The sequence below is a fragment of the Glycine max genome, chromosome 7, assembly GCF_000004515.6.
Source record: "Glycine max cultivar Williams 82 chromosome 7, Glycine_max_v4.0, whole genome shotgun sequence".
Lineage (NCBI taxonomy): Eukaryota > Viridiplantae > Streptophyta > Magnoliopsida > Fabales > Fabaceae > Glycine > Glycine max.
In genome coordinates this window covers 24,290,436-24,301,484 of record NC_038243.2, presented here as the reverse complement: position 1 = coordinate 24,301,484, position 11,049 = coordinate 24,290,436, and the positions used below count along the sequence as shown (strand labels likewise).

The following is an 11,049-nucleotide window of genomic DNA, read 5'->3' as shown; positions in this document are numbered from 1 at the left end:
CCCAGGATAAGAGAATGGCTTCTGAATCAGAGGAAACAACCCGTTTTTAATATTAGTACTTTCGTATTCCAATTTACTTGTTCTGCTCTTTAATTACCAAACAACCAAACCCCCCCCCCCCCCCAATCGTTACTGTTACTGCAAGTATATTATGAACATTTGGTTTGTCACTGCTCGTTGGGAAACGACCTAGGATCACTTCCTAGTTAATGCATTTTCATGTTTAGTTGATTCGGGTACGACCTCGATCAAATTTGGCGCCGTTGCCGGGGAACAGTGTCCAAAGGTTCATAATAGCTAGCTAGTGTTGTGTGTTTAATCCTTTCGTGTTTTATGTTTAATTGTTAGTATTGTGTTAGTATGTGTGTTAATGTTGTTTAGTGTCCTGGTATTTTGTTTAATGTGTGTTCTGTTTCAGTTTTCCCATTAAGCGTTTCCCCTATTTCAGTCTTGGGTGTTTTGCTGTGAAGAGTGTGCTTGCGGCAAAAACAGAGTAGTAGTAGAAATCAATTAGAGACGGATTTTAGCGACCACCCATGCTGAATTATTTGAGATTTTTTGTTTTAGTAGCTAGGGTTGTTATTTTTGGTTGAATTTTTTTTTTGTGGTAACTTCTTTTAATCCATATTTTGTGGGAAAAATAGCTAGAGCCTTTAGTTTGGTCAGATTTGAATGTTCCAAAAAAACTAGCAAATTTTGTGTTTGTCAAAACTTCAAACGGCCATAACTTTTGCTCCGGTTATCAGAATCGCAATTATTATATATGCATTTGGGGTAGAAAAAAATTTCCTACGCTGTGGCAGTCCGCCGTAGGCCGGCTGAGGTCTCCATCGTCCAAAAAAAGCGATTCTGTCAAAAGTTTTTTATTTTTCAAGTTTTATTCACTTATTTTTCTTAACTTACCATTTTTAGCTTTCATAGTAAGACTTTGAATTTTTGTCTGAAATTTTTTGTGCTATCTTCTCATCATTTTATAAGGTTGCTCACAAAATTTCAAGTCATTTAGATATCATTTGAGGGTAGCTGTAATTCAAACCTACACCTTTATTTACATGATAAGGCAACTAGTTGTGTGCATGCTGAATGTAGTGTATGACTAGAGGCAATCCATCTGACTTACAACCCTTTGATCCTGAGATAGATAGGAAATTTCAAAGATTAGTTAGGCATCATTTTATACCTTTTGATCATTCTGAGCATTCCATTACCGGTGAAGCTGTGCATTCTGTTATTGGTGATTTTGAACATCCTGATCTTGAGCATTATAATTTTGAGCATTCTGATTCTGAGCATTCTGATTTTGCACATTCTAAGGGAAATGGCTGCACCTGATTTCACCTACGAAAGCTTGTGCATCCAATACCCTGATGAGGATGTCCCATATGTTCTTAAAACTGGACTGATTCATTTGCTTCCAAAGATTCATGGCCTTGCAGGTGAAGACCCGCACAAACATTTGAAAGAATTTCACATTGTCTGCTCCACCATGAAACCCCCAGATGTCCAAGAGGATCACATATTTCTGAAGGCTTTTCCTCATTCATTAGAGGGAGTGGCAAAGGACTGGCTGTATTACCTTGCTCCAAGGTCCATCACAAGCTGGGATGACCTTAAGAGAGTATTCTTAGAGAAATTTTTCCCTGCTTCCAGGACCACAACCATCAGGAAGGATATCTCAGGTATTAGACAACTCAGTGGAGAGAGCCTGTATGAGTACTGGGAGAGATTTAAGAAACTATGTGCCAGTTGCCCCCACCATCAGATTTCAGAATAGCTTCTTCTCCAATATTTTTATGAAGGACTCAGTAATATGGAGAGAAGTATGATAGATGCTGCCAGTGGTGGAGCCCTTGGAGACATGACTCCTGCTGAAGCCAGAAATTTAATTGAGAAGATGGCCTCCAACTCCCAGCAGTTTAGCGCCAGAAATGATGCCATAGTCATTAGAGGAGTGCATGAGGTAGCTACAAACCCATCTGCATCATCTGAAACTAAGAAGCTTGAAGGCAAACTGGATGCATTGGTTAACTTGGTAACCTAGCTGGCCTTGAATAAAAAATCTGTACCTATCGCAAGGGTTTGTGGTTTGTGCTCCTCTGCTGACCACCATACAGACCTTTGCCCTTCCATGCAGCAACCGGGAGCAATTGAGCAGCCTGAAGCTTATGCTGCAAATATTTACAATAGACCTCCTCAACCTCATCAGCAAAATCAACCACAGCAGAGCAATTATGACCTCTCTAGCAACAGATACAACCCTGGATGGAGGAATCACCCTAACCTCAGATGGTCCAGCCCTCAGCAACAACAACAGCAGCCTGCTCCTTCCTTCCAAAATGTTGTTGGCCCAAGCAGACCATACATTCCTCCACCAATCCAACAACAGCAACAACCCCTGAAACAGCCAACAGTTTTAGGCCACATTATTTCCAATAAGGGTATTGAAGTAGATCCTGCAAAAATTTCTGTTATTTCACAATTGCCTTACCCCTCCTGTGTGCGAGAGGTGTGATCTTTTCTTGGTCATGCAGGATTCTACAGGCGCTTTATAAGGGATTTTAGCAAAGTAGCCCTTCCATTGTCCAACTTGTTGCAAAAGGAGGTGGAGTTTGACTTTAATGACAGATGCAAAGAGGCTTTTGATTGCCTCAAAAGAGCGCTGACTACCACCCCCATCATCCAGGCACCCGACTGGACAGCCCCTTTTGAGCTTATGTGTGATGCATCAAATTATGCATTGGGGGCTGTCCTTGGTCAGAAAATTGATAAATTGCCCAGGGTGATATATTATGCTTCTAGGACTTTAGATGCTGCCCAAGAAAATTATACTACTACTAAGAAAGAGCTTCTAGCCATAGTTTTTGCTCTTGAAAAATTTCGATCTTATTTGCTTGGTACTCGCATTACTGTTTATACTGACCATGCAGCTCTAAAGTACTTGTTGAAGAAGGCTGATTCTAAGCCTAGGTTGATCCGATGGATGCTCTGGCTCCAAGAGTTTGACTTGGAGATCCGTGATAGGAGCGAAGCACAAAATCTAGTTGCTGATCATTTAAGTCGGATCGAACGTGTATCTGATGCAGATTCACCTATTCGGGATGATTTCCCGGATGATCATTTGTATATACTGTATAGTATTTCTGACTCTCTTTCTACTCCCTGGTTCGCTAATATTGTCAATTATTTAGTTGCTTCTGTTTTTCCTCCCTTAGCATCTAAAGCCCAAAAAGATAAAATTAAAAGTGATGCTAAGCATTTTATTTGGGATGACCCCTACTTGTGGAAATTGTGCAGTGATCAGGTCATTAGACGGTGCATTCCAAATCATGAGACTGACTCAGTCCTGCAGTTCTGTCATTCTTCCGCACCAGGAGGTCATCTGGGTGTTCAAAGGACAGCTCGCAAAGTGCTTGATTGTGGTTTTTATTGGCCCACCATCTTTAAAGATGCGTGGAAGATCTGCAGCACTTGTGAGCAGTCTCAGAGAGCAGGAAATACACTTACATGGCGACAACAAATGCCTCAGCAACCTATGCTATTCTGTGAGGTGTTTGATGTCTGGGGTATAGATTTCATGGGTCCTTTTCCTGTCTCTTTTGGTTATGCTTACATTCTCCTTGCAGTTGACTATGTTTCGAAATGGGTGGAAGCCAAGCCCACTAGAACTAATGATGCTAAAGTTGTCGCAGACTTTGTCAGGTCTAATCTGTTTTGCAGGTTTGGAGTACCTAAAGCAATTGTTAGTGATCAAGGAACCCATTTTTGCAACAGGACAATGCATGCCCTGCTTAAAAAGTACGGGGTGGTACACAGGGTATCCACACCATACCACCCCCAGACTAATGGACAGGCAGAAATTTCTAACAGGGAAATCAAGAGAATTCTAGAGAAGATTGTGCAGCCAAGCAGGAAAGATTGGAGTACCAGGCTTGATGATGCTCTCTGGGCACATTGGACTGCCTACAAAGCACCTATAGGAATGTCTCCTTATCGGGTTGTCTTTGGAAAGGCATGTCATCTTCCAGTGGAAATTGAGCACAAAGCATACTGGGCAGTGAAGACTTGCAACTTCTCTATGGATCAAGCTGGCGAGGAAAGGAAGTTGCAACTGAGTGAGTTAGATGAAATCCGCCTAGAAGCCTACGAGAATGCAAATTTCTACAAAGAAAAGACCAAGAAGTTCCATGATAGTATGATAGTTAAAAAAGACTTCATGTGGTCTCGAGGTACTTCATGTGTCTCCCCCATGGGTTGAGGGACCTGTGCATGACCAGATTGGGGATGCTGGCTCTCAATGGGTATGGGAGCAGAGTTATTGACATTCTCATCGGGAGGGTGTGCAACATTGGGTGGTGTATAGTTGAGAGACAAGTCGTATGGTGGGAAAGAATTCTTGTTCTGGACCTGCACAAAATGGGGGCCGCCCATACTTTCCAATGCTTCGCTTGCCTGACCTACCATATCCGAGGCTAGGAGATTACTTGGTTGAGGCCAAATGGGTGAGTCGTGTCCACCTCAGCGGCGGTACTTGTGGAAACAACTGTAGTTCTGTCGACCTCCATCATTTTTTGCATACTCATCATTGCTTCCATCATTATGGTCATTTTCTCTTTCATGGCCTCCATGTCGGCCTTCATCTCCTCTAGCACCTCCCCTATTTCACTCATCACTCTAGCTTTGGCATGTGTTTGGTAAGGGCGCCGTAAAGTGCATTATTTCCTTATGATTATTGTTGACTCCCCAATGCAGTTACTTTTTGTTCATTTATGTCTCAAGGAATTTTCAATGGGGGTTTACCGGAAAGCGCACCGGATCGTCAAGTATTTAAAATTTAAAACGGATGAATCCGAGTATCGAACACAGTGAACTAATGTTACCCTGAATTAAGTTCAGAATCGAAGCATTGTTGAGAGAACATGTATGAGTGATAATTTCAAACAAAATTTAAACTAAACTTTTATGCTAAAAACTATAAAATGTAAGGTAAATAAAATGACAGCAGTAGGTAGAAATGTTGGGTCTTTCTAACAAACAAGCTGATGCATAGAAATATATTTCTCTAATCAATCGTGCTCTTGTGTTCTATGTTGTAGCCTAAATTACTAAACCCTTGATCCCTCGTTAGGCCGAATTAATCCAAGCTTCGTCCTCAAATCCCTCTTGTTGGACTAGGCCCGATTTAGACAGCCCTCTTAGGTTTAGACTAACTTAAACTGAGTTTCGTCCGTAGATCGCTCATTTAAGACTACACTCAGCTCAAGTAGCTTACGAAAGTTTAGCCTAAATTAGCCTAAGCTTCGTCCGCAGATCCCTCACTTAAGATTAGGCCTAAACTAAATAACATTATTGTAGCAGCATAATTAAAACCAAAACTTAATCCGCATATCCCTCATTTAAGACTAAGTTTCGATCCTGCATCAATCAAGTTCCAAGGCAACAGTACATTTCCTAATGCTAAAGTCACCTAACTGTGCACACAATTGGGTGATCAAACCAAAAGCATACAAACATTAAGTAATGCATGAAGCATTGAACATAGAAAACACAATCAATTAGATATTACGTATTTACATTAGTTGTTCATTAGAAATCACCAACTAGGGTGTTTAGCCAGCCATTACAAAGAAACCCTAACAATAAATGAGATTAAAAGCAGAGAATGATAGTTTCTTACACAAGAAGGGGGATTCCTCCTCTTCTTCTCAGCATCTCACACTCACTCTCTACTCAATAATCTCTCTCAAATGACACAACCTAGGCTTCAATGCACAAGTTGTTCCTCTTTGTTGGCTTCTAGGGCTCTTTTCCCAAAATAGGCACTATGAAATGCTATGCACCGATGCCTCTGAAAATTCTGTGCGAAGTCTCAAAAGGTGTGTACCCTAATTCTGCACAAAATAGGCTTTAAATAGGCTCAGAATTTGTGACCTTGCGCTTAGCCCAACAGCTGAGCTTAGCCCAACTGATACTTTTTGCAATTCAAAACTTAGCCTCTTTTTCACCTGAAAATGCACAGGTTTCATCATTAAATCCAATGGAAATGTTCTAGAGACAGGGTTAACCATAAAACAAGATTTATTTACAAAATTTACTCCAAAATAACCATAAATTGGGGAACTATACAAGCTTTGGAAAATGATTTCTATACAAAATTTAGTCATATAAAGCGACTAACAAACTCCCCCAAATTTACAGTTTTGCTTGTCCTTAAGCAAAGAAAGAACAGTTCACTTGTCCTCAAGTGACAAAGACAGTGGCCAATCAAAAGAAAATGGTGTTTGATTCATCAAGGGCATCAACCATATGAACTGAATACCATGGAATGCTTAAATCAATTAATTCTCACAAGCATGCAGTTTTTCAATGATAAGAGCACAAGTATTAGAGTCACAGCTGAAATAAGCTAGTAAGCACAAGTAGGACTTTCTAGGCTTGTAACGGGGTTAGGCTGCCAACAATTCATGGTTTTTCTAGGATTCAAAAGCTTAGGTTCTAGGAGAGCATTCATCCATAGAATAACCTTCACTTTTTCATTCATTCCTTCCCCATACTTGCCCTTTTTCTTAGCTTTCATACCTGAAATTATAGCATACACACTTATTAACCTTATTTATACTTACAACTTTTTTTTAACACAAAAGACAGAAACAGTGTGTATATACTGTTTTGTTTGACCATTTCAATCCTTACCCAGTGCCTCCCCCAAATTTGGAACAAATTTACCTTGATAATAACTCCCCTAAATTTGGGACAAATTAGCCTTGAACCATCTTCTATGGATGATCCTCTCCTACAACCTAAAATAAGGTAGCAGAAGATACAACTGAATAGGCTCGAGGTTCAATCAATCAATCAATTCATTCTGCTCAAACTGGGTGCAAGGGATAATTCATTCAATCACAAGGTTAGCTTTTTGGCTAAGTAGTTATTCATAATCAAACATGGCCTTCATCATCCTCAAGTTCATGCATCTAATCCATACTTCAAAGATTCACGCAAAAATCAGCACTAAATGATAGTCGTTTCTCTCATAAATTTAAAGATCACACTCTCACCGGGATACGGTTAATGCATTCCTTCATAATCAATCTGACAACCGACTAACATTTTCAGACATAATTCCAATCATATGCTCATTCTCTTCTAATGACGGCAAACTTGATCAAAACAATCATCTAATCATCCTAATCCATTCAATTCATACATTTGCTCAATCAATCAATTTCAAACACTCATTCCATACCAAACAAGCCACTGTATACAATGTTCAATCAAGCTTTTTGTACAAGCAAACAAACAACTATGCTACTGAAATTAAAAGACTAAAACATAAAAGCTGAAATTTAAATGACATAAATCATAAAACAACTTAAATTAAACTAAAGTGTTCATAATGCAAAAATTTTAAACGTCCTGCTCCTCCTGTGGTTGGTCTTCATTAAGATCCAGTGCTGGAGCTGCTAAAGAATCCTGAATAGTCTGCTCAGGCTCGACCACTGGTGTGGCATCATCAGGTGCATGCGCAGGGGCTGGGGATGGCTCTGGAATCTGCTTTGGAGTAGTCTCCTCCTCCTCCTGAGACGTACGTGTACCTGCATCAAAATCAAAAGGCTCAAGAGGAGTGAGCTCATCCTCATCCTCTGCTGCTGCTGCTACTGGAGGCTCCTCAGTCACAGGCTCCTGGGCTGTGGAGGCCCCACCCCCTCCATAAGAAGAAGGCTGGTCTCCTGGCCAGGTCACTTGAGTATCAAACTCTTCTATGCTCATAATGGAGGGCAAGCCCAAGCCCTGAAGGCTCTGCATGATAATGGACTGCATCCTGTGGATGCTCTAGAGCATGGAGTGAAGCATATGAGGAGTGAAAATAAAATCTGTTGGACTAGAAGATACTAGAGCTAGAAATGGCATCTATGAAGGTGCTGGAGGAATCACTAGAATCTTAGTGGATGAAGAGGGAGGTAGTGTACAAGAAGAAGGGCCTCATGTCTCTGGTGCTAAAATGGAAGGGGCCTCAAATCTCTTTTCTTTTGGCCTTCTTGGGTCCTCTGAAAGTTAATGTTGGATCATCAAGATTGCAACAGTTCCTCTTAATGAATGCTAAATTAATGGCAGGACTCAGGCTCTCCAACGATCTCGAGTCATACTGAACTTCCCTAGCCTTACATAAAGCTATAATCAAGGCTGGGAATCCAAGTCTGGATGTGTCATGCTAAGCAATGGGGGAGATCTGGTGGGAGATGAGGTACCCCGCATTCATGCCCATCTTCATAATAATGCCATAGATGAGTCTGGTCTTGTCAAGAGTGACATCAAAAGTGTGGGAGGTGGGAATGAAGTTCAAGAAGGAAAGAATGCTTCACGTCTGAGCTAGTGTAGTCATGTTCTTCCTCAGAATCTTCACTAGGTATCCATAAGCATTAAGCTTGAATCCCCTCCCTTGGATACAGAGCTTGGTAGCTAACTCCTGAGGATCAGGCCTCAGGAGTGCAAATCTAGAATAAGCACAGAGTGATTCCTCCTCTTCCACAATAACAGGGGTCTTCAAGAAAGTGTTAAGAGTGTCCTCATCAAACTTAATCAAATGACCTCTCACCCTCACCTGCTTAGGTGATTTGTCCTCGAGGTCATAGAGGTTGGCATAGAACTCCTTCACAATGGCAACATCGATGCTTCCGTCAATGAAATCAGTCAATTCCTCATCCCAGTGGCGTCTCGCCAGCTCATCTAAGAATTCATCAAGCTCCATGGCATAAACAACCACGTTCCTCTCAGGAAAAAGCTTCCTAGGCACAATAACATCTGTGTATCTTTCCCAAGCCTCTTGGGAAGTGAATCTGGATCTGTCAAATCTGACTTGGGTAGGTGTAGAGGGTGCCTTTCTTTTCCTAGAAGCCATATGCAAAATATAAGACAAAACACACAAGATTAGTATAGGTTTATTCTCAAGAAAACAAAAAAATTAAAACTGAAAACAGAGCTGGGCGCTTAGTGCAGCATGCTATGCTTAGCGTGCCTTATGGAATTAACTCAAGCACTAAGCATAGCAAGCTGGCACTTAGCTCAAAGACACATAAAACATTTTTTTTTTCTGCAGAATAGGCTTAGTGCACAGCTGCGCTTAGCCTAAGTCTACAATTTTAGAAACAGTAGAGAACTAGGGCTTAGCGCAGCATGCTAGCGCTTAACTCAGCCTCAATAGAAAGACACTGAAGCTTAGCGCCCAGGCGCGCTTAGCCTTATTACAAAGGTGATGAAATAGAACCTAAGTGGCACTTAGCGTAGCAAGCTGTGCTTAGCGCCTGAACTACTATGAGGATCTCAATATACTATTGACGCTTAGTGCACATGCGCGCTTAGCATCTGCAATGTTTTGGTTCAACAGCCAAGATGAACGCGCTTAGCGTGACATGTCCGCTTAGCGTGATCATCAAAAATCCTAAAAATTTAACAGTTGCGATGAACAGGCTAAGCGCATCCGGCGCGCTTAGCGCGTTCATCGTGGTTTCCAGAAACACACACAGGGGTTTTCACCCCTTTCAGCCACATTGCCCCTAATGGGCTTCTAAACTACCTAACCCTAAAACTAAAGTAAGTTAACCTAACAACAATACTAACTAAGAAAACATAAATCCTCTATCCTAAGGTGTGAAGTATGAAATACAAAGCAAAATGAAATTAGGAAACTTACATGGATGTGTAATGCAGAGTATGAGGAAGCAAAGGATGCAATGTCAAAGCACTTGAGCACAAAACAATGAAGCAAAGGAGGGTAAAGGTACAAAGTTTTTGAGAAAATGAGTTATGTAATATCCCAAGGTAGTTCCTCTGTTTTTTTAGAAATCACGACAAAAGCACTTAGTGTACCTGTGTGCTTAGCACAACCTCTGACATTTGGTTTTAATACTCAAGCACTTAGCCTAGCTTTTCGTGCTAAGCGTAGCTAACATTTCAAGCTCCAGAGGCATACTTGGGCTTAGCGCAAGAAGGCGCGCTTAGCAATGACAGTAGCTCTGATTGGTCTGCAAAATGCGCTTAGCCTACGAAGTTGGGCTTACCGTGCAACTAGGCTTCCACTTATAAAGAGTGACCCAGGCTTAGTGCCTCTACATGCGCTAAGCGCACTTCCAATGGTTTCAAAATAGAACGATGTTGGTGCTTAGCGCATTCTTTCCCGCTAAGCCCAGGTTGAAAGCTCAACTTACAGAATGAATATGGGGCTTAGCGCAGGATGGCACGCTTAGCACAGCTATAATAAATTTTCATAGAGAGGAAGTGGCGCTTAGCCCGTCATCCACGCTAAGCCCACTGCTTAAGGTGCAACTTACAATGAAGATATTGGGCTTAGCGCAGTGATGTGTGAATAGCTGAACCATTCAGCTTAATCAATTAGGGTCCCTGCGCTTAGCGCGAGCAAGCTCAGCTTAGTGCGTGAAGAGATTGCACTTAGCGCAAGGTCTGTGCTTAGCAGATAAGCATACTGAAAAAATTCTAAGTCATTTTCTGCTTATCTCTTGACACTTAACTTTAAAACCCTTTTGTTCATTACTAAACAAGCTGAAATCACAATCGCAAGCAAGATGTATTATCTTCATGCAAGAAAAATATAAAATGAGAAAAGAGAAGGGAAAGAAAAGCTGGGTTGCCTCCCAGTAAGCGCTTTTTTAATGTCACTAGCTTGACACATCATCCTATTATCTAGGATCCAATAATGTTCCCACTTCCAATACCTTCTTCTCATGGCTTCTTTCTTCCATTACATGAACCTTAAAATCGACATTCCGGTCAGGTGGCTCTTTATCTTCATGAAATAGATCAAAGCTGATTTTTTGATCTTTTATGCCCATTTGTAACATCTTCTTTCTCATATCTACTACGCAGCTTGTAGTAGACATGAATGGGCGACCAAGAATGAGAGGAATATTTGCATCCTCTTTTATGTCTATCACAACAAAATCAGCTAGGAATATAAGGTGTTTCACCTTCACCAAAACATCTTCAATCACTCCATACGGTCTTGTGATGGAGCAATCTACCAATTGAAGGGTCATG

At 41.2% G+C, this 11,049-nt stretch overlaps 1 non-coding gene across 1 annotated transcript; it reads right to left on the bottom strand.

Annotated features, from left to right (window-relative positions):
- Nucleotides 1–1,657: 1,657 nt before the first annotated feature.
- On the bottom strand, nt 1,658–1,764 carry LOC113002224 (small nucleolar RNA R71). Its single transcript, XR_003267768.1, has one exon. It is a non-coding gene; the product is annotated as a small nucleolar RNA R71 (small nucleolar RNA).
- Nucleotides 1,765–11,049: the final 9,285 nt, after the last annotated feature.